The sequence below is a fragment of the Argiope bruennichi genome, chromosome 5, assembly GCF_947563725.1.
Source record: "Argiope bruennichi chromosome 5, qqArgBrue1.1, whole genome shotgun sequence".
NCBI lineage: Eukaryota > Metazoa > Arthropoda > Arachnida > Araneae > Araneidae > Argiope > Argiope bruennichi.
Window position 1 is genome coordinate 65,157,456 of NC_079155.1, and position 20,675 is coordinate 65,178,130.

The window sequence follows — 20,675 nt, forward strand, 5'->3', positions numbered from 1 at the left end:
TAGTAAAGGGTTTAAATTTTTATTGATCTTTGATTGAGCTTTCAATATTTAACTGAACACATAAATAATCTGTGAAGGCTTTTGGATAAGTTGTATTATTATTTAAAAAGATAATTTACATAAATGTAACAATTTCATTATAAGATAAAAAAGTTTTGATTCTAACGAGATTTTTTAAAAAATACGTTTAATGATTTATTATTAGGTACCAGAATAATATTAAAATAATAATGGAAGAGTGAAATGCAGTTGCTTCTAGAACAAAAACTTTGAAAGGAAGAGGAAAATCTCAAATTCTTTTTTTTACATGCAGAAATAAAATCGCCATATATACGTTTGAAATTTTCAGTCGCATCCCTTATCAAATTAATTTAGTTTAAATCCTATAAAAATTGAAGCATCTCGGATTTCTATTTTGTCCTTTTTAAACAACTGGTAAGCTATTTTAGTGAATACCAGGGTGTCAGACTAAAGAACCCAAAGCAAAAATTAGGCAATCAAACAAGTATATAACAAAATTCTTAAATTAAATTTTCTTGCTGGATTATTAAAATTATTAATTAGACATAACTATCTAGAGCGAATTACACTCCGAATTGATACCGAATCGACAGTGATCGACTGACTTCTTGTTACATTTATTTAGTTCATTGAAATCCAATGCTGCTTAAATTTAAAGGCAAAATTGCCTATGATTTTATTTTTCAGTTTGGAAGTATTTTCTGACTCTAGCAATTCTCCTTTATTATTTTCACTTTTGAAAACATATGTCTTTTGCCAGATTCAGAATTACTAGTATTCACTTTGAATCAATTTTAAATGTTATACTACTTTAAAATATCCTTCGGTAGGAAAATAGTAGAAGAAAAAAAAGCCATTAAAAAATATTAATTTTTTTTTCCTTTCTTTTGGTATTTCTATGTAACATAAGCAAAAGCAGCAAGAGTGGTCTCTTCGAAATTTTCTTACTTGTTCTCTAATAATTGTATGATTCTCCCACTAACAGCACCCACATAATTCTCGGCAAAGCCGTGAATACCACGAATGCTCGTATTTCTATTTTCTGAACCTACATATGAGAATATGTACTCTATAGTACAATAAATAAAACCAACATTTTTTGTTAATTATATTTCATTGTGGGCTAAAAAATTCGGAAATATTAATCACTAGCGATTAATCTCTAGTATGTGCTTAACACACAAGTGTCAGAAAAATAAATTGTATTTTAGAAGCTTTGTTTCCTAATGATTAAAACCAAAATTTGGCAAAGAAGTAAAAAGGTAGTCACAAAATGACATATCACATTAAATTTATTTAATGAATTGCGCTTTTTCTGTAGTCTCATTCACATGCAAGCAAAGGTAAAGTTCGACAGACGATTGATTAATCTTTTAGCTAATTTGGTTCTACATTTTATATGCAGAATCTATACTTAATCTAAAATATACTTAATCTATCTATACTTAATCTAAAATATACTTAATCTCTATACTTAATCTACCACTGATAGCATTTTACTACATGATATTAAGAACCATAAATAAATTTTTAAATCAAATATCTACTCTAGAAATGAGAAAAACTACATTATTATTAATATCTCGTGTACAAATTATTCATTTCTTATTTGCACGATTCATGCACATGCAGGTAAGCGTTTTATTAAAAATATTCTTTAACACTTTCAACGCAACCGACGAGATATCTCGTATTTCAGATACTTCCAATTACAGGTTTCTGTGGGCTAAAAATAAATGAAAAAAGTACAGGTATGTATTAGAAAGTTCAACCTATCTAAACTCGCATAAGAGACACATTTTAGCCCACAGAAACCTGTAATTAGAAATATCTCGTCAGTAGCGTTGAAAGTATTAATCACTGACTGACGTGCTTTTAGCTTACTGAATAATATTACATTTCCTGAATGATTTTAGTGCTCTGACAAAACTTTTTCAAAAGAAAGTGGAAAAACTTCTTCACATTCTTTTTCATTATCGTTTAAAATAACACCAAATAACTTGAGAATTAACATCACAGTTCACATAATCCTCTAAAGTGATCTCTGCTCTTAAAAGATTCCAGTTTTCTTCAACCTCGAAAGCCAAGCTATATGTCGTGTAAACGAAATAATTTATCATTTCAATGGTTACGAATGAATCAAACTGTTATGAAAAGACTCATAAATATACTAAGTGAAATATTAATTAAAAAACGTATAAGCTCTTCAGTACTTTTCAATGTATATTTAATTTCTTCTACCTATCTTGTTGCTTTTGTGAATTATCAGATTTGCATTTATACGGAGGGCAGAAAGCCTTCTGTGGATTGATCTTGTTTAATATTTTGATAGAAATCTACATTTAAGAGAAGATCTCCGGCTACATTTATGAAGTGATACCGAATATCATCAGTTTAGTCGGTGCGTTTTTCAATTATCAATTACACAGATGGACATAATTCCAAAAATGTCTTCTTTCAAAATTAAAGAAATTTAAAACAAGAAAATCAAGAGTAGAATTTAAAAGAAAACAATTGCAGTATTTGCTTTATCCGTATACACATTTTTCATTTGCTTTTTTCCATACAGAAAGTGAAAATAATTTATTAGAAAATTAAAAGACGCTGCAACTGAACTGTTCACTTCATTAATAAAAACTCAATGCGTTTTCCTGATTCTGGATATAAAAGACTATTATTTGACAAAGATTGATAATTAAATTATTTATCTATCTTGGCAATAGGGAAAAACCAGACAAAACGGTTTTTAAGTATAGAGATTGTATCCCCAAACACTCGGAAAATGACGCGCTGATTTCATTCGCTAAAATTACATGTCTTTCCTCTTACAGGAAAAATACAGATATCGATCTCAGCAACCATTGGCTAAATCATCCATTGTTTTCTCGCTTCTTCACTATGTATGTTTACACAACATTTCCATTGGTGCTCCACCAAACAAGATTACTTATCTCAAAAGCCGAGAGATGGAAAAAAAAGTCATCAACAGCCCACCAAAAAAATAAAAGCACAACCCCTCCAGATTTGTTATCTTTGCCTCGTTACCAATATTGGTCCCAATGGCTAATTTACAATCCGTGTTTGGATGAACGCCTTCGAGTGGCTCTTCAACAAGTCCTTCAGCCAGAATCACTTAAGCAGCACTTGTGATTCTTAAGTTCATTTCGTGATTCGAAAACCCATTTGGGCTAGTTGCAGCACGCACTGTACAGAGAGATAAACTGTGAATATATCGCACGGTATTTTCTTCTAACCGCTTGCGGTTTTTTTTAATTGCTGATCTACAGACCTCTTGTCACTTTTGATGGAAAGCGAATCCCTGATGCTGTTTGCCAATATTTTGAAAGTTATGGTTAATATATTTTTTATCATCGCTGCTCTAAGTGTTGTAATCTGTCTTTTGGGTAATGCGCAGTTCGAAATATGGATATCTTGCAGATCAAATATTTGTATTATCAGTTTTGATTGACAATGGATTGCATCTGGAATGAAATTTCAGTGAGTGCAAAGATGGATGAATGTGGGAATCAAGCAAATTAAGTCTCATCTTTTGTTTTTTTTTATATTGATTGATTGACATTTTACTATCAGTTAGTTTTAAAGCATTTTAGAACTTCTAAAAGACAATTGCTGTTATTAATATCGGACAAAGACTTGTGTATGTCATAATTAAGTATATTTGACAAAAAGATCTATTTGTCAAAAAACGTCCTGCCAATTTCAGATGAACAATCAACGGAAATTGATGTGGCATATGAAAGAAAAAGTTTATATTTATTAGGTGAATTTCATAATGTTTGCTTTTGGATTGATAGTTTCTTTAAGATTATTGCATAATTTTATATCAAGCTATGTTACTTTTCAATTTTATGGTCCATGTCACTTTTAGCTTTGATTGATCAGATACAGCTATATGCTAAAAAGTGCACTGCGAGATTGCAGCAGACAATTGATTGAATTTTATATGACAAACAAAGAAATATTTTATTCAGTTTTACATCAGTTAATCCATTTTACTTCCAGGTTTTTAGTACATTGGAATATTTTGAAAGAGGCGAATTAGAAGAAATGATGTCAATATTAAAGAATAAATTTGCTTACACTCAAATTGAGAATCATGAGACGATATGAAACAATATCAAATTTTATCGCCGTTTCAAGTTCTATTTTTTTATAGTTTTATACTCAGTATTACACACGATAAAATTATTTAAAATATAATAAATATTATTTTATAAGTTTTATTTTTTAAATCAAAATTACGGCTAAAGATTTGAAATGGCACGAACTCAAATTATAAAAACATCATGGGGGAAAAAACCTCTATCTTTAAAAAAATTCCCCATAAAAATATTCATAAAAAACAAGCTGTCTAGCTTTTGAAGGCATTTGATTTCAAAAATGTAACTTTCATTCAAGCAATGAGGCAATTCGAATGGTGGAATATTCTGTCTACGAGGATAAGAGAGAATGGAACTAATAAAAAAAAATTATGGATTTAGAAAGATAATACTACCGCAATTGAAAGATTAATTGAAAATACATTGTTTGTACTACGTATGACAATCATACATGAAAATTTTCAAGAAGCATATGTACTTTGAAAGTTTTTATATATTTCAATAAATCTAATTTCGAGGCAAAAAAGAGATTAATTTGGTGTTTTAAGGATTTCTTATCCTCTGTATCTTGCTTAAAATGTTTAACTTCGGTTTGATTGCAATTGGCCTATTACATTCAAATGCTTAATTTCTTTGGTTTTATATTTAGCTTTAAATCAATGATAAAATGTTTAAAACGGATAGCAATCGAAGGTTTTTGATTCGTTTCATAAAGTAAAATTATGACAATGATGAATGTATGCCATAGCCTAGTTTAATGCTGCGCCAATACACCGGTGATTGAACCAGTGGGAGTGTTTTTCCCAAAATTTTCATGCTTAAAAGAGTTATCGCTCTTCCAGCGGCATAAAATTGTAAACTTTGGGGAAAGCCAGGAATGCTACGTACTTCGATTTGTGTTTTCAGAACCTCACAAATGAAAGTAATGCTTCGTAGTATAATAAAGAAAATCAATACATGTATATTAATTGCAGTACATGTATGCAATACGTGTATTTGCAAACGGAAGTTTAGACATATTTCGGCTTGAATCTAGCATTTTTATTGAATATATCGTGAATATTCAAGTATTCGAACATAGGATTTGCATTTTGAACGCCTTTTTTCCGATCTATGAAACAAAAATTTGACATAGAACTACAGTTGTAATCAAAAATACATGCCAGATTTCATTTATTTAAATCATCGCGTTTTTCTTGTATAGCATTTATATGCTTGTGAAAGAACAGATCGATACGATCGAAGCTCCGGACGGATTTGGTACCAAATTTAATACGAATTCACATTTTAGAATGCTTAACTGGCCAACCTAATTTTATTTATCTAGCTCTATACGTTTTCTTGTAATCGTGTTCACTTGTATTCTGATAGCCGGACAGTCTTCCTCTGAATATATTTTTTTTTTCAAACTTTGCAGTCTTCCCGACTACAAATTTGGAGTAAAGACCACATTTCATTCGTCTAATGCAAACTCTAGATTGTTGCCATTTTTGTATTAATGGTGTTCACATAGAGACAAAATTCCAAAAATGTGTTTGGTGACGCATGGAAGTTTTAAATGTGGAGATTCGTCAAAATTTCGAATTCGATTTTTTTCTTCTTTTTTGACGATTACAGTACTTTCTCTAACACTTTATTAACTTTTTAGCAAATAGAAATGGGCAAGCTGCGACGTGTTTAATTATATTCATTTAATTGTTGGAATATTTATGAATCCAAATATCTGTGTCAGTACTACCGTGCATAAACGGTAATGTCTTGTAGTCGGGAGTCATAATAGGTAAATAAAGACAAATATATCTTACCAATTAACAAAACAAACATATTAAAATCAATCATTAATAAGTTAAAAATGTAAACTTCATAATGTGCACTGCTTAAGGCCACAAAATACTAAGTTACCACGGATAATCATAGATGGATTATCATTATGATGATACTGAAAATATTTCAAAAACTTTGATGTAATCTACTATGTAATGAAATATCAATATGCTTTACTGTTAATTGCATGACAAAAAACTTGTTAACCTTAGCATTTGATTGGTTAGCAGATTGGGAAATGTTTAATGCTGTCTTTGAAAATCGGTCGAAGTTTCAAGAATTGTGGAACTCCTTATTAAAGTTAATGAAGAAAGATCAGGCGACAAGCATTTGCTTGTCTTACCTTTGCGACAGCAAGTGATCTATTTGTCACTTGAGACAAGGTGACCTCAGTGAAAAGATGACGCCCTTTTATTAGGTGGCTTGTCAGGCGACTCTTTTGGCGGCGATTAATTTTCTCAGAAAACGGAAGGCGTGAAATTCGAGTCAACTTGCGCGAAAGAATGAAAAGAAAAATCAACTAATACAGACAATTGTTGACTTTGGGTTACGTCCTCACTCTTTTTGCTGGTAAGGCCTGTCTTCAAAAATTGCACCAAATTTTTTTTTTATCTTAAATTGCAAAATTCACTTTCTCATTTAAATAAATTTCCAATTCGTCTTTGTTTGTTCATTTAGGGTATATTTAGCAGTATATTATTACTTTCAAGCAAGTAAAATTCATAGAATAGAAGTATAGCATTCAATAACAATAATTAGCATTCTTCACTTGTGAAGAAAAAAATATTTTGTAGGAAAACTGAATATTATTATTTTAAAGTAAGTAACTTTGAATTTTAGTTGTTCATAAAGTTATAAAAAAATAAAAAAAATATATTTTTTGGCTTATAATATAAAAAATTGGTAATATAAAAAATATAACACATGAGACAGACAGAAAAGGATTCACGGTTACCAGAAAATTTAAATGTAAAAGTTGAGAGAGAAGTTCTAAAAAAATCATAAGTTTCCTTGATTTTGCAATTGATATTTGATTCTTCCATCACTTAAGAAATAATTACAGTCGAACAAATTCTACTAGAAATTTTAAATGAAAAAGTTACGGGAGAATGTCTAAAATATAATAAGTTTCTTTGATTTTGCAACTGTTACTTGATTTTTCTATCACAAGAATTAAATCAAAGTATGAATAAACGCCGGCGTGAGATGCATTTTGAACAGGCTGCATTGGTTTATTTTAACGAACACGATATTTCATAAACTTTAATTGGTTATTTTTCGTTTCACTCCTCATTTCTTTTCGTTTTAAGGGCTTTAGAGGATATCTAATTTTTGAAAACATAATGTTATATTAATTACCAATCAAAAGAAATCGATTCTTCCAACCATTTAAGAAAATTCTGCATATTTAAGCAATGTCAGTTGGGTGAATTTTTATATGCTAACATTCATAAGATAATTAGGTATATTTTTCTTCATTAATATTTCTATAAGCAAGGATATAAATTTTCAAAATTACAATACTTAATTAATTTATGAACATAGAATATCCCGATTTATGTATCTGATAAGTTTGAATGTGATTGACTGTGATTTTTATTTAAAAATCACAAATGTAAAAAAATTAAAAATCACAGATATGTAAGAAATAAGCTTTGCGTAAATTTAACACATAACTATACAACACGGAGTAGATCCAGTTGAGAATTTTATATATAAGACACTATAAAACTTGAATTACTTTTTGTTTTATTTTCCGGTTCTTGTTACATATTCAATTTCATTTTTAATTATTTTTGATAAAATTATGCTTTTATTTCTGGACCTAAAAGTTTAACGTCTGCAATATGCTAAAATTATTCGCAGGCCTCAAAATAATGCAACAAAATACTTTTATATTCTGCGATATGTTTTATTAAAAGCATCAAACGTTCTTCAAAAGGAACAAACTGAGCTGAAACAATATTGAGCATCTTATAATATTTTATAGCGCATAAATAAGAAGTTGGCATGATAATAGACATATAATATTATGCTTTAGTTCATTCACTGCGTGCTGGTTTGAATTTGAGGAACAGAAAATGCTTTTAATTGCTCCTTAAAAAAAACAAAATTCCGTTCTAATTTGGAAAGCCAGTTTTTTTAATTGGACTGAAGACATAAATGTCTTTTGTTTTTAGAATTTAAAGTGCTTTTTCCAAAAAGTTGACTGTATTATTTTGAATATAAAATAACCGCTAAAAATTTTACAGCTGTATTCATATTAAAATTACTTCGCTCTCTCAATGCACTAAAAACATCTTTAGGTAGCACTAGTTTGATAAATTTCTTTCTCTTATATTGAAGTTATAAAAATATATCGCATTTATTAAATGAGTTTTTTTTAGTAAACATCTGATTTAGGTAACGATAGCTTTAAATTAAAACCCTCCAAATTATTAACTGTAAATAATCCGAGAAATGTCATCTATAGAACAAAAATTTTTTTACAATAAATTGCTTTAAGCACATCTTAATGGCTATTACCAATTCAAATACGATAAGTTTAACAATTACGCATCTAAAAAAAATGGACAAAAAACAAAGCTATTTAAAAACAAAGACTTTCATGCTTTGAAAAATACATACAGAAAATTAAATCGTGTGACTTTAAAAGATGCCTTCCCACGACAACTAGGTTCCATTTATCAACTTGTTAATGTCTTTTTAAAGGTAATCTTCCCACAGAGATGAACCACATTTATCATCTCACTGATGCCATTTAAAATTGCCAGAGTAGTCAAATGAAGATGAAACCTATGCCTGCGGTAAGAATCTTCTGTTAATTAGTCTTTTTTCACGCAATTGTGATTCATGTCATTTGTAAAGCAAATGTTAACACATCCACCTCTTGTAAAAGAAATAAAAGGGCGGGGGAGTGGAGAATCTGTGGTATGATTTTGGATTCTGTGAATAAGCATAATTGCCACGGAATTACTAAGTCCATTCCAAGTTTTATTCTGGGACATTGAATAGGTTTGAAAATCGTACTGGAAAGCGGTGGGAATGGGAACAGTTTTCATAGCAGGTGAAGGGTGCAGCAGGTTATGAGGCAACCCGAAGTCGACTTTTTTATTAATTGCCTGCAACTGAATCGTTGTAGGTGTTGCGATGAAAAATAGATTGACCAGATTGCGGGTATAAGTAAATAGCAATCAAAACTAGCTTTCGACTCTACCCAAGACAAGTATATGGAGAGTGACATAAAGAAACTGATGGGTTGATTGCAAATAATTGAAGATTTAACTTCTTTTGTCTCAAAGAATTGGTGTAAGATCTGTAGTGTTTCTGATGTGGATTTGATTATTGATTTGCAAGTTCCTCAGAATAAATTTTTAAGTTAAAAGATAAGAGCGAGGTTTCATCTACACTGATTCAAGGTTTCACTACAAATCTGTAGTGTTTCTGCTGTGGATCTGATTATTCATTTCCAAGTTCTCCAAAATCGAATTTTTAGCTTAAATAATCAGATTACGAACATCCGATGCTACTTTTTGACTGAAAATATTAACATGTGACGAAAGATATGCATTTGCAAAACAAATCAACGAAAATTATTGAAAATATTAATGAAAAATATTAATAAAATGAAAGGATTATTTATAAATGATTAATAAAATGAATAATATTAATTAAAATATCTGTTATTGGATATTGTTGCTTGGTAAATTTTTTTTAGGAATGATTGCATTCTTAGTTTAATTTATTACCAATAAGGAAAATTTAAACAAAACACAAATTCGTAAAACTTTAAATCTTCGATATAAAATTTTAATTTTCTTTTAGATCGGAGCGTGGAGCCTAAAAGGCATGAAGTAAAATTGTAATTCAATTTGATATCTTATAAGATATGTTGTTCTTGGTTTTTTTCTTTCTTGTTTTCATTGGTAAAGAAGCATTAAATATACTTTAACTATACAATCATAAATAAATTTAGGAAAAAAAAAACCCCTAAATTATGTGTTATATTTATCGGAATCGTGGAATTTCCTGAAAGACTGATCAGACGAAGAATCATTACCTGAAATTAGTCTAATATTAAGTCCTTAGCAGTGAGTTTTTAGATTAAAAATATTTCATTACAAATTATTTGAGTAATTACTTCAAGTTTATAATGCAAATAAAATGAACAAATTTTTTCTGTAGTGAATTAGCTGCAAACTATACAATTATCCTGCATTATTAATGGACAAATACTTTGGAGGTAAATGATGACGAAAGGTATTACCATTTAATAAAAACGATGTGAAAATGTTTAAATAAAGAAATTGATACTCTGGAATTTTGTCAGCACAGCACATAAATTTATTACGCTCTTATTTATTACAGTATTTTGTGACCAAAAGCAATGGACGATGTGAAACCTTCCTTTTAATAAATGCTCAGTTAAATTTCAGATTTCTATACAGTTGTAATTTAATCGATATAGTAATGATTTAGTTTAGATTCATAATTTACTTTAGAAGCTTTTTGAGAACGCACATGTTTATTTATCATTATTATTATTAGTAGTAAAAGTATTATAATTTGTGAAGTACTGCTTCTATATACATAATATTATTACAAGAAAACAATCGGTATTTATAAATACTGTAAAATTATAAACTTAGTGAAGTATTAATAATATTTATAAATACTATACGGTTTATAAATTACAACTTGTCAGAAAATTTATTTAGTTGGCAACTACTCTTAAAACATTTTTTAAAAATATATATTTGCCTGTTGATCCTCTCAGCCCAGCGGTATCCAAAGCAAATGCTTAATCTTAAATCCGTCAGTGGGTACACATGTGACGGTTTTCAGACTAGAAACAACAGCAAAAAAAACAATAAAATCATACAATCCTACATTGTATTATGATACTTTTGATAGCATGTTAATCTCTTCAATATATACAATAGAAGTAAAAAATAATGTAAAACCATTGGAAACGACAATAGCAAAAAGAAATTAAATACGGAATGGATTAAATTCTTTAATATAGCAGACATTCCAAGAAATATATTTCTTTTACTGAAAAATGCACTGTAAAACTATTCAGTAGCTAATTTACATTGTATTTCAAGATCTCTTTTGATTTCATCAAATAGGTAAAACATTACTTGTATTAGTTTTTGATATCACATAGAATTCAGATACATTTTGAAATCCGTACTCAGTTATCAACATTACTTATAATAATGATTTTTTGATTTCACAAAGAATTCAGATGCGTCTTGAAATCCGTACTCTGTTATCTGAAAATTCGGATATTAGACGGGGTTCGTTGTCTTCCAGTTAAGATATATTCCATTGAAATGAAATATAACGTTTATAAATGTTTTTATGCTTTCTGCTGACCGCAAATCAGGAATGGAAAGGTAGTTTGTAGGTCTCCAACATCTTCTGTTTATTGAAACTTTGACCTTGGGGAGATCATTAAATCTAGTTTATGACTTATTCCGGATTCTAACATCTTTCTTAATGTTCAAAAAAGAAGAAAAGATTTTTTTTTTCCTTTCTATTCCCTCAGCTTGTGAAATAAGAAGAAAAGGTTGTAAAAAAAGGAACTACAAACTCATTGATAAAGAGCTGAAAATTCTTCTGAATGAATTTGAAATATATGCCGAACTTTTCGACAGCTAAGCTGCGAGTACCAAGAGGTTGAATGTTAGAGTCTTTAAGAGTCACTGAGATAAAGAAAAACCTTAATGTCATTATTTCAAGATTATGAACTCAAGTCCACTTTTCTTTAAAGACCAGCATAATATCTCGGCTTGCTATATAGATCAAATTAGGGAAGACCGAAATAGTAAATTTTGATGCTTTGTAGAAGTTACGAGAATTGAGTGCTGGTTCTTGTATCACTTTCGTCATCGAAAGCAGTCCAATATTCAAGCTCTATAGTGTTTCTCATCTAATGTGAGTTTCGGGGGCTCCTTTTTCAAGTTTCGAAATCAGATTTTTCTTTTTAATTTTGAAATTTAATCACTATAAGTAAGTAATTTTTAAGTAATAAGGCAAACTGGAATAGCAAAACATTTAACCCTTCTTTGCACTCAGATGGCGCCTTTCACTCATAATTCAAGACGGTGCATCGTTTTGACATTTTATTTAATTTTAATTATTAAAATACCTAAAAATGTAGAATAATTTTTTTGGTGTAATTCAACTTAAAGCGATTGTATGTATTTATTCTTTTGTGTAGTAAACAAGTCCTTGTATTAAGAGAATAATTATACATCGAATTACTTTTCCGAGTTCAAAGGGTTAATTATGGATCAAGTTCAAACGAATCGGTTTCAGCAAGTTTCGTATAAAAATAATTTCAAAATTCAAATTTAAAAGTAATTTTAAACATGACAATAAAAAAGTATTAACTTTTTTGAAGAAATCTAAATATTCTAATACAAAGTCTACAAAAACTATTATTTTTCCATTTATTTGATCATAGAAAAATGAAAAAAAAAAAAAAAAATGAATGACAATGAAAAAACAATGAAAAAAAAATGAATTTGTGCAGCGAATTAAGAACATATTAAGAATAATGTTCAGGAATTTTAAGAATTACTGGTTTTAATTTAAATAAATACTTGTACCTGACCTCTGTAAAACAACTAAAAGCACAAAGATAGATTGCCTTAAAAATATCCCAAAATTTTTTTCAAGACATTAGACCTTCTTCTAGTTTTTGGATTCCTAGGCAATAATCTAACACTAATAGGAATAGGATTTAAAATTCGGAAATTTGGTAGCCCTAGCACCATTTCTCAATTAAATATTAATAAATTAACAATACAATTAATTCACGAAATTGATAGAAATAGAAACGAGTTGGGACTCTTTTTTTTTTTGCATTAGGTAAAAATGTCATGATATGAATTTTATGAATGAATGGCATACAAAACGAATAATAATTATTGAAAAACTAATTATTAATAATAATTATAAATAATTATTATTGAATAATAATTATTCATAATTATTGAAGTATTCTATCTTTTTTTTTTTAAAAAAAAAAGGCGTTTCATGTAAAGCTTTTAACATAGAAAATGAAGCTATTTAACTAAAATTTCTTTCTTTATTTTTATCTCATATAAAAAAAAATAAAAAAAACTTCTAAAATAAAAGAAAGAGTAGAAAATTTCCTGAGTCCAGCATCTTTTCAATTATTATACACCTTAGAGTTATTGAATTATTACGACTGAATTTAATTGAAAATGCTTAAAATAATACAATTCACTTTGAATAAATGCACAAGTGTCAACTTAATTTAAGATTCAATATTTCAATTAATCTTATACATAAGCAGTTCCTAGTGGCATTTGTATTTAATCCTATTATTCTTTTGTTTGCAGAATATAAAGGAACGGATCATAAATAATGTTTAAGTTTTCAAATTACATTCAGCTTCTGTCAGGCATAAAATAGACAAGAAAAAAAAATATTTATTAAAACTGTATCGCTTTATGTAAATTAGACGTCGTTTGCACATATATCATATCCACCTGTTCTTTCATTTTTTTGAGAGGAGAATCATAAATTTTCCTCGAATAAGAATTGTTTTGTTTTTACGGCATTAATATGCAAATATTTTTCAGATACGACAGAATCGTTGTAGGTTGGCCGGAGTCTGAATTAAGCTTAATAAGGGGATTGGGGGAAAAGCCAGTTCCGGGGCCCATGTTTTTCCTCACTAAATCAAATGTATTTATTGGCTTTCTTCTAATATAAATAAAGGCCATTTTTCAGTTAAAGATAAGAAAAATTGAAAAAGCAGAGAGTCTCTTTACACATCAACTTCAGAGGAATGAGATTTCAATATTTGGCTACAAAAAATTTCAAATTTCAAATTTAAAAGTAACTTTAAGCATAATACAAAACTTCTTAACACTCGTTAAATATTTAAACAAAAACTTGCCGAAACTTCTCAATCTGTTAGCCAACGGTAAAAAAAGTTGAACTATGCTGATCTACAAACGAATTTCAAAACACAAGAAATACAATTTTATGAAAAATGCTCTGCAATTTACATTGTAACCAATTTTAATCCGAATACATAGCTTTGTGAATCAAATAAAGACTCACATATACGCACACAAATGCAGTATTTGTAGCTCAGTTTGATCATTTTGGGACCTAAGAATTTTGAAAACATTATCCGATTGATACGTATAATCGAAAAGAAATAAATCAACTAAATTTTAATAAAATCACGGAAAAAAGGAAAACTTAACTACACTAGCTCAGAGCCAACTAAAATTTATTTTAAAAATACTTAAAAAGTTCATCAATTATTGCTTATCGATATTCATTCCTTAACAGTTCATTTATATATCGTTTATACTATTATAGTTTTTTTTTTAAAATCGTTGAAAAGTGCTGCACGCCGGGTATCAGATTACAAGATATTCTACTCATTTCGGCTTTCGTTGAAGTGTTTTTCTTCTATACATTCGTACCCATCGGAATCATCAACATTTATTGCTTGATCTTGATACAAAAAGATCCAAGATTGTTCGAAATTTTACGAACATGCTGTGAAATTCTAACCTGTATTATGACGTTGTGATAATTCATTTTTTGGAAACATACATGCTAAGAATTTTATTTTTGTCTTTAACATTCAAATCAGTTTTGGTTTTAAAATCCCGCTTGCTTTTATAACTCAATCCTCGGCAACAGTGTTTTACTATTTTTTTAACAGATATCAAGTCATCGTAGCTGTCCATTTAAACCGATCCTAACGAATCTAGATCAGACAAAAGCAAGTGAATCCTAGTCAATGAAATAAAAGACTTCCAATTATTTTCTTATAATAAGAGCAAGAAATTCGACAAACATCAATCATAAAGGCTCTTTAAAAATGAAGGATCGATCAATTCTATACTTATTATCTGATAATAATAAATGATGTTTTAATAGTATCAAACGAACTTTTTTTTGTGTATTTAAATATGTCTATTCAATATTTTATTAATATAAATATTCGGATTTTGTTAATATAAAACGAATAATAATATCAACTGCGATCACATTAAGCAGCGTCCACAATACCACAAAAAGTCTCCAAGCCTCGGAACCCTCTACAGTCGACGGGTGTCTAGATAACTGCCTATTTTGCATATTCGATAATGCGGTCTTGTATATGTTGTCAAGATGTGGATTTTGAACAATGCTTGGAAAAAATAAGTCGAATGAATATAAAGCAATTATTTTATGCAATAAAAGTAATAGCAAAATGTAAAGCCTATTATTGCTTCCTAAGCATGCAATTTCTCTCTTCTCTTCATTAAAAATATGCATTTCAATGTACTTAAATAATTTACCTCTCATTTTAACATGATAATATTCATAGAATGGCGTACTATCTATAAATTTCTACAGGCAGTGGCAGAGTTGGGTATTTTACGGCTCTATGCAGTGCATATTAGAAAGTACTTCTTTAATAAAAGGGACAGATTAGTTTCATATTTCCCCATATTTTTTAGCCTATTAATGATTTATTTTAGACTAACAATTTTTATTAGCTTTGTGAAAATTGTATTTATTTATAGTAATTTCTTATGATTCCAGACTGCCCGGCACCAACCATTTGTGCACAATATTATTGAAGCAAACATTTGGTGCTTAAAAATGTTCCGAAAACTAAAGGAAAGTAATAAAGCGTGTAAAAAACTGACCAGTTATGAAAATAAAGTTTTATAACTGACCCATTAGCGGCCTCTTCTCACCTACAGGTCCTAAGCTGCTCCTAATTGGAAATTCTCCACTAGTAACAGGTACGACAAAATATTATTCAAAATGCTCTATATAGTAAATCGTTGAAATATTGAGTTAGCAAACATGGCATCTTTGGAATTAGAAACTTATTAAGAAAGAGGTTTTCACAATTACTTTATTAGACTTTTAATTAAAAATTAACGAATATTTTAACATTTTTTCAATAACTTTTTAACATATTAATGCACAAAAAAACATTTTATAACATTTTTAAAAAGTCAACTTTTTGATGATGACTTTACTTCTGTAGATATTTTATAATTATTTTATTAAAATTTTAAAACATTCCCAATTATATTTTACATTTAAATGATATTTTAGTTACTAGATTTATACTCAAGTGCATTATGAAGATATTAAATACATTTTCTGTGTGTACTTTATCACTGCTGTAAAAATAAAAAGGGGATTTTGAAGTATAAAATAGACGAATCAAGCCTTAAATATCATAATGGACTAAAGGTACGAACCAAGTTTATTTGAGAAGATCATCACCTTAAAATTTTTAATAATTTTTCTTTAACCATAGATTTTAAGTTCACGGAAATGTAATTTCAATTTAGTCGTTAATGGTAAAAATTACAGTGTCTCATAAATTTAATCTTTAATTTCTGTTATAATAAGAAGACTATTTGAATCAGACGGCTATGATTTTTGCAATAACCTGTTAAATATTCATTAAATAATTTTACAAAGGCAACACTTTTTATGAATAATATTTTACCTTTTGCTTATAAAATACATAAGATTTCATATTAAAGGATGCAGAAATATTAATTATAATCTTTTGTTGACTAAAATGTGTAAATTTAAACGGTTTTAAAATTCTGATCAATTTTGTGAATGTTTGATGGCATTGTTTTAAAAATATTATTACTATTATATGTTTGCTCACAATGATATTATATGTTTACTATTACTATTATATGTTTGCTCACAATGAAGCTTTTAAGTGTCTTCACTTCGGTTTGTCTTACTGCGCGATATTCTGAATACTTCTGGAAGGAAAATCCAGCTTGCAATACCAAATGATGTATGCATATATCTCATTAAAATTATGAAATCAAACACTTTCTCACATTGAATTTAATGGTGTCTTGCTTTTTGCTGCTGGTTACAATTTTATGAATAGATGTGCACTTGTATTATTTCTGGTTACCATAGTTGGTAGCATGTGTGTGTGTGTGTGTGTTAAATAATTTCGTGCAATTCGAAGCTCCTCTCATCATTAAAAAATAAATTTTAAGCAATAAATTCTTTCTCTAGGCATAAAATAGTTATTTATAATTTATTCTTCTTCAGACAGACTAAAAATTTCGTTATTTCGGTTTAAACATAAAATTGGTACGGAATCTAAGAAAGTACATCATCATCTAATAGATCAACGAATTGCGCCTTTTCTCATTTCTCGAAGTCCTACTTCTCTCACGAAATGTCTCTGTCACCGAATTTGAAATTTCAGAGACTATTTCACGTATTCTAAATGCTGATCCTCTTCGTTTTCTTTCTTTCTTTTCTTTTTTTTTTTTTTTTTTTTTGAAACTCATTTTAATATCCAAATGTAATTTAATCAACTTCCATTGCTGAAGATTCCTACGAATATACGCATAACAGTTAAGATTCATAAAATTTAAGGTCATATAATTGACAAAGTTTACATATAATCTGTAAATTGCATCATGCGCCATGCAACATCATGCGATGCAACAATCCTCCAAAAAGTTATACTAAGCAGATCATTAATATAGAGTCAGCAAATGTAGCACGCAGTTACTTCTTGTGTAGAAAATTCCCATTAGAAAAAGTTTAATCAATTTTTTAAATCTATACTTCAATTAAATTTTAAGTGAAAATTAAACAATTTTAACGGCTGTAATAACATTGAATATAATAATTGAAGCATATTATTGCACAAAAACCGTTTTTATACGATATTAAAGACAACAACTAAGGTTCTCAGTGATATCAATAATCTAATAATAATAAATTTTAGAAGTATTTTTAATTATTTTGGCTACTGGATTCATATTCATAGACGCTGAGACGGGACTAAAATTTCCTTTATCTGTGCAAGTTGCCGTCTCTATATTATTAAATTTTAAAAATAAAAACGAAGTTAGACGAATCAATGCTTCAATGTTTCGGAGAACTTCGAATCTCTTTAATTTTCTTTTCTCTCAAGAAGGCTAGAGTGAGAAAACTGTTCTCATCTTCATTCGATTAATTAATTAGTTCTTTTTCAATATTTATATTTCGCATCATTCTTACAAAGATGAAGTTTATATAAAGGTCTCATCTGAAAATACGAAATTCCAGAATCTGCAAATATTCATCTACCGGTATAAATATAAGATTTATATGAAGTTGGCATTTATTGCCTAATCTTTTTGAAGTCTAGATTAGTTAATATTAAAAACAAGTGCCTTATAATAAATAAACGTATCGAAAGATGAATTATAATAAATTGCTCTGTATATACATTTCATCATTTTAACTAAATACCTTTATTATTATTATTATTTTGTAATTGTTAAGATCGAGTGCTTAGGACTGGAATGAAGCAGTTTTCCCAAATTGGGAAATATGAATTGGGAAAAATTGGGAAATTCATCATATTTTCTGAGTAGCATTTTAGTTAGCAAATGCTAAATTTAGAAGGAAGGATGTTCATTTCTTTATAATCTAGATTAGATAAGTTAGAGAAATTCCAGATAAATTATTTTAAGGTAATTTTAAGCTAATAAGTTAGTATTGTTTAGAATTGTTACAGTTATTGAAGGAAAGAGTAGGACGATGTAAGGTGGAAAAAAAGGAATGTAAGGAGTCAACTTGAGACAAAGAATCAAAAACTAGGGTTTCTTCACTAATTTGGGAGGTCTATTTTTCATCGATATTACTCATGAATTTTAATTATAATTTACGAAATTATGTCATTTAGTTTCCATTTTCTGCTCACTTTTTCATGATTTCTCTTTATTCTTTTAATAAGAATGATTTATTTAATAGTAAAAATCGGAGCAAGTCAGTGAATTTTTTTCAGAATCGTGGAATTTTTTTAAGTCATTGGAAAAGTCTTAAAACGGTAGACTTTTTTTTTTGGGGGGGGGGGATAATCCGGTGTTGCTGGTCACTTGAACTTTCTTCCACTAAGAGTTTTGCTACGAATAGCAATTTTATCATGAGAACAAAGAAAGAAGGGTGGAGGTGAGAGAAAGAAAAATTACATTTGTAAGGAAAAATAGTACCTTATTCCCATTTTTTAAAAACTTTTCTAATGTAAAATACATTTAGCAGTTCCTAAGCAGCGTCATTACACTATTAAATATTAAATTACTTCTGTCCTTTTTTGTTTCGACATTGCCTTTTCATTGATTACCGAAAAAGAAAAAAGAAAATGGTTATGTAGAGCAAAAAGTGGTAACATTCTCTTTTGCTCTGTTATAGAGAGAGCTTTATACTGAAGCCCATATAGGATGAATGGGGCGGGGGGGGGGGGTTGTGATTTTTTTGTGCGTTGTATGTGTTTCGTGGGGGGGGGGGGGAGGAGAGGTTAACAGATTTTTTTAAATGATTGCATCAGTTAAATTATTACTGAGAGCTCTGGAACGATAAAAAAGGGACAATAGTAACAAAAACAAAATACTTTTTCTCTTACTTTAGCTTATGATTTGCTTAGGAATGATTTGTAATTTCAAATATCAGGTTTATCCTCGTCAAAACCGTTTGCTGGTCATTTCAGTTTTATGTTTCTTCATTTATGTTATGTCACAAAAGCACATTTCAACAAAAGTATAGTTAAGGCAATTAGATTTCTCCAATTTAATATGATAAACTTATAAAATTTCTTGTAACCTCTTATCTATGTTTTCCTGTGGACATCATAATATACCGTCTCAGAACAATATGAGTGAAAAATGAAAAATAAATAAATAAATGAAATGTTTTATCTCACTTCAAAAGAATAACCAATTTTTTTAATTTAGAGAGTGTTTTCAATAATTTTGAATATTGTTCTTCATATATTTTTTAAAAATTTCTGGCAGTACTGTGACAATTTAGTAAGCACTCAAATTATAGTTAACAATTACACATTATTAACCATAACAGATAACTAAAATATTAATTATGATACCTATTAATTTATACAAAATTCTAATAATCCTTGTGACTATGGAAGATGATTATACTTTTTATATCACTAAAGTATTAGTGACACAAATATCAAGAAATTTAATACTTTTATGAAATTAAGAAACACATTTACCTTCAAAAAAAAAAAGGACAAATGTTTTATAAGAATGATTTGTTATTAGTTGTATAAAAAGTGCAGTGCTTGGTCCCTTATTCAATTATAAGCATACCTCCTCTTTTTTTAAGCAACATTTAAAATTATAAACTATTTTACAAGAAATCGTATATATTCAGGTATTTGCATGTATAATCAAAAATCAGAAGGAAGCATAGGCAATTTACCTGATGGTCAGTTCGCCGGCAAATATCGGAAGATCATTTCTTTTCCACCCAGGTGAAAAAAAGGAGCAGAAAATCAATCTTTCGAAGTGGTCGTTAATTGTTAAAAATAATTATTACATGACAGCACCCACTAAATTACAAGAACCCCCACCAAGCATACAATTTACGGTAAACCACGAACGCTGGCTGTTCGGCAAGGTTTACTTCAGTGGCAAGCCCAAAACGGTTGCTTACAGACCGCAGTAGCACGGCCCATCACGGCTTCCTATTGGCAACGGCGCTGCTCCTTCACCACGCCTGCCAAGGAGCTAGGAGCCAATGGGGAGCCGGCTTCTGCTCTCGAATCCCAGAAGCCATTTAGAACCGCTACTGACCACGCCCACCGGTAGGAAGATTTACCGTTACGATCAAAAGAACCAACGGATGAACGTT

The 20,675-nt window shown here is 29.0% G+C and overlaps 1 protein-coding gene across 1 annotated transcript in view; it reads right to left on the bottom strand.

Moving 5' to 3' along the window:
* The window catches only part of LOC129968902 (protein odd-skipped-related 1-like), a 152,817-nt gene extending 132,389 nt beyond the window's left edge, over window positions 1-20,428 (bottom strand). The window contains exon 1 of the mRNA XM_056083237.1: window positions 20,244-20,428. The gene's annotated coding sequence lies outside the window, so the exon portion shown is untranslated. The remainder of the gene's footprint in view (window positions 1-20,243) is intronic.
* Between the last annotated feature and the right edge of the window lie 247 nt (window positions 20,429-20,675).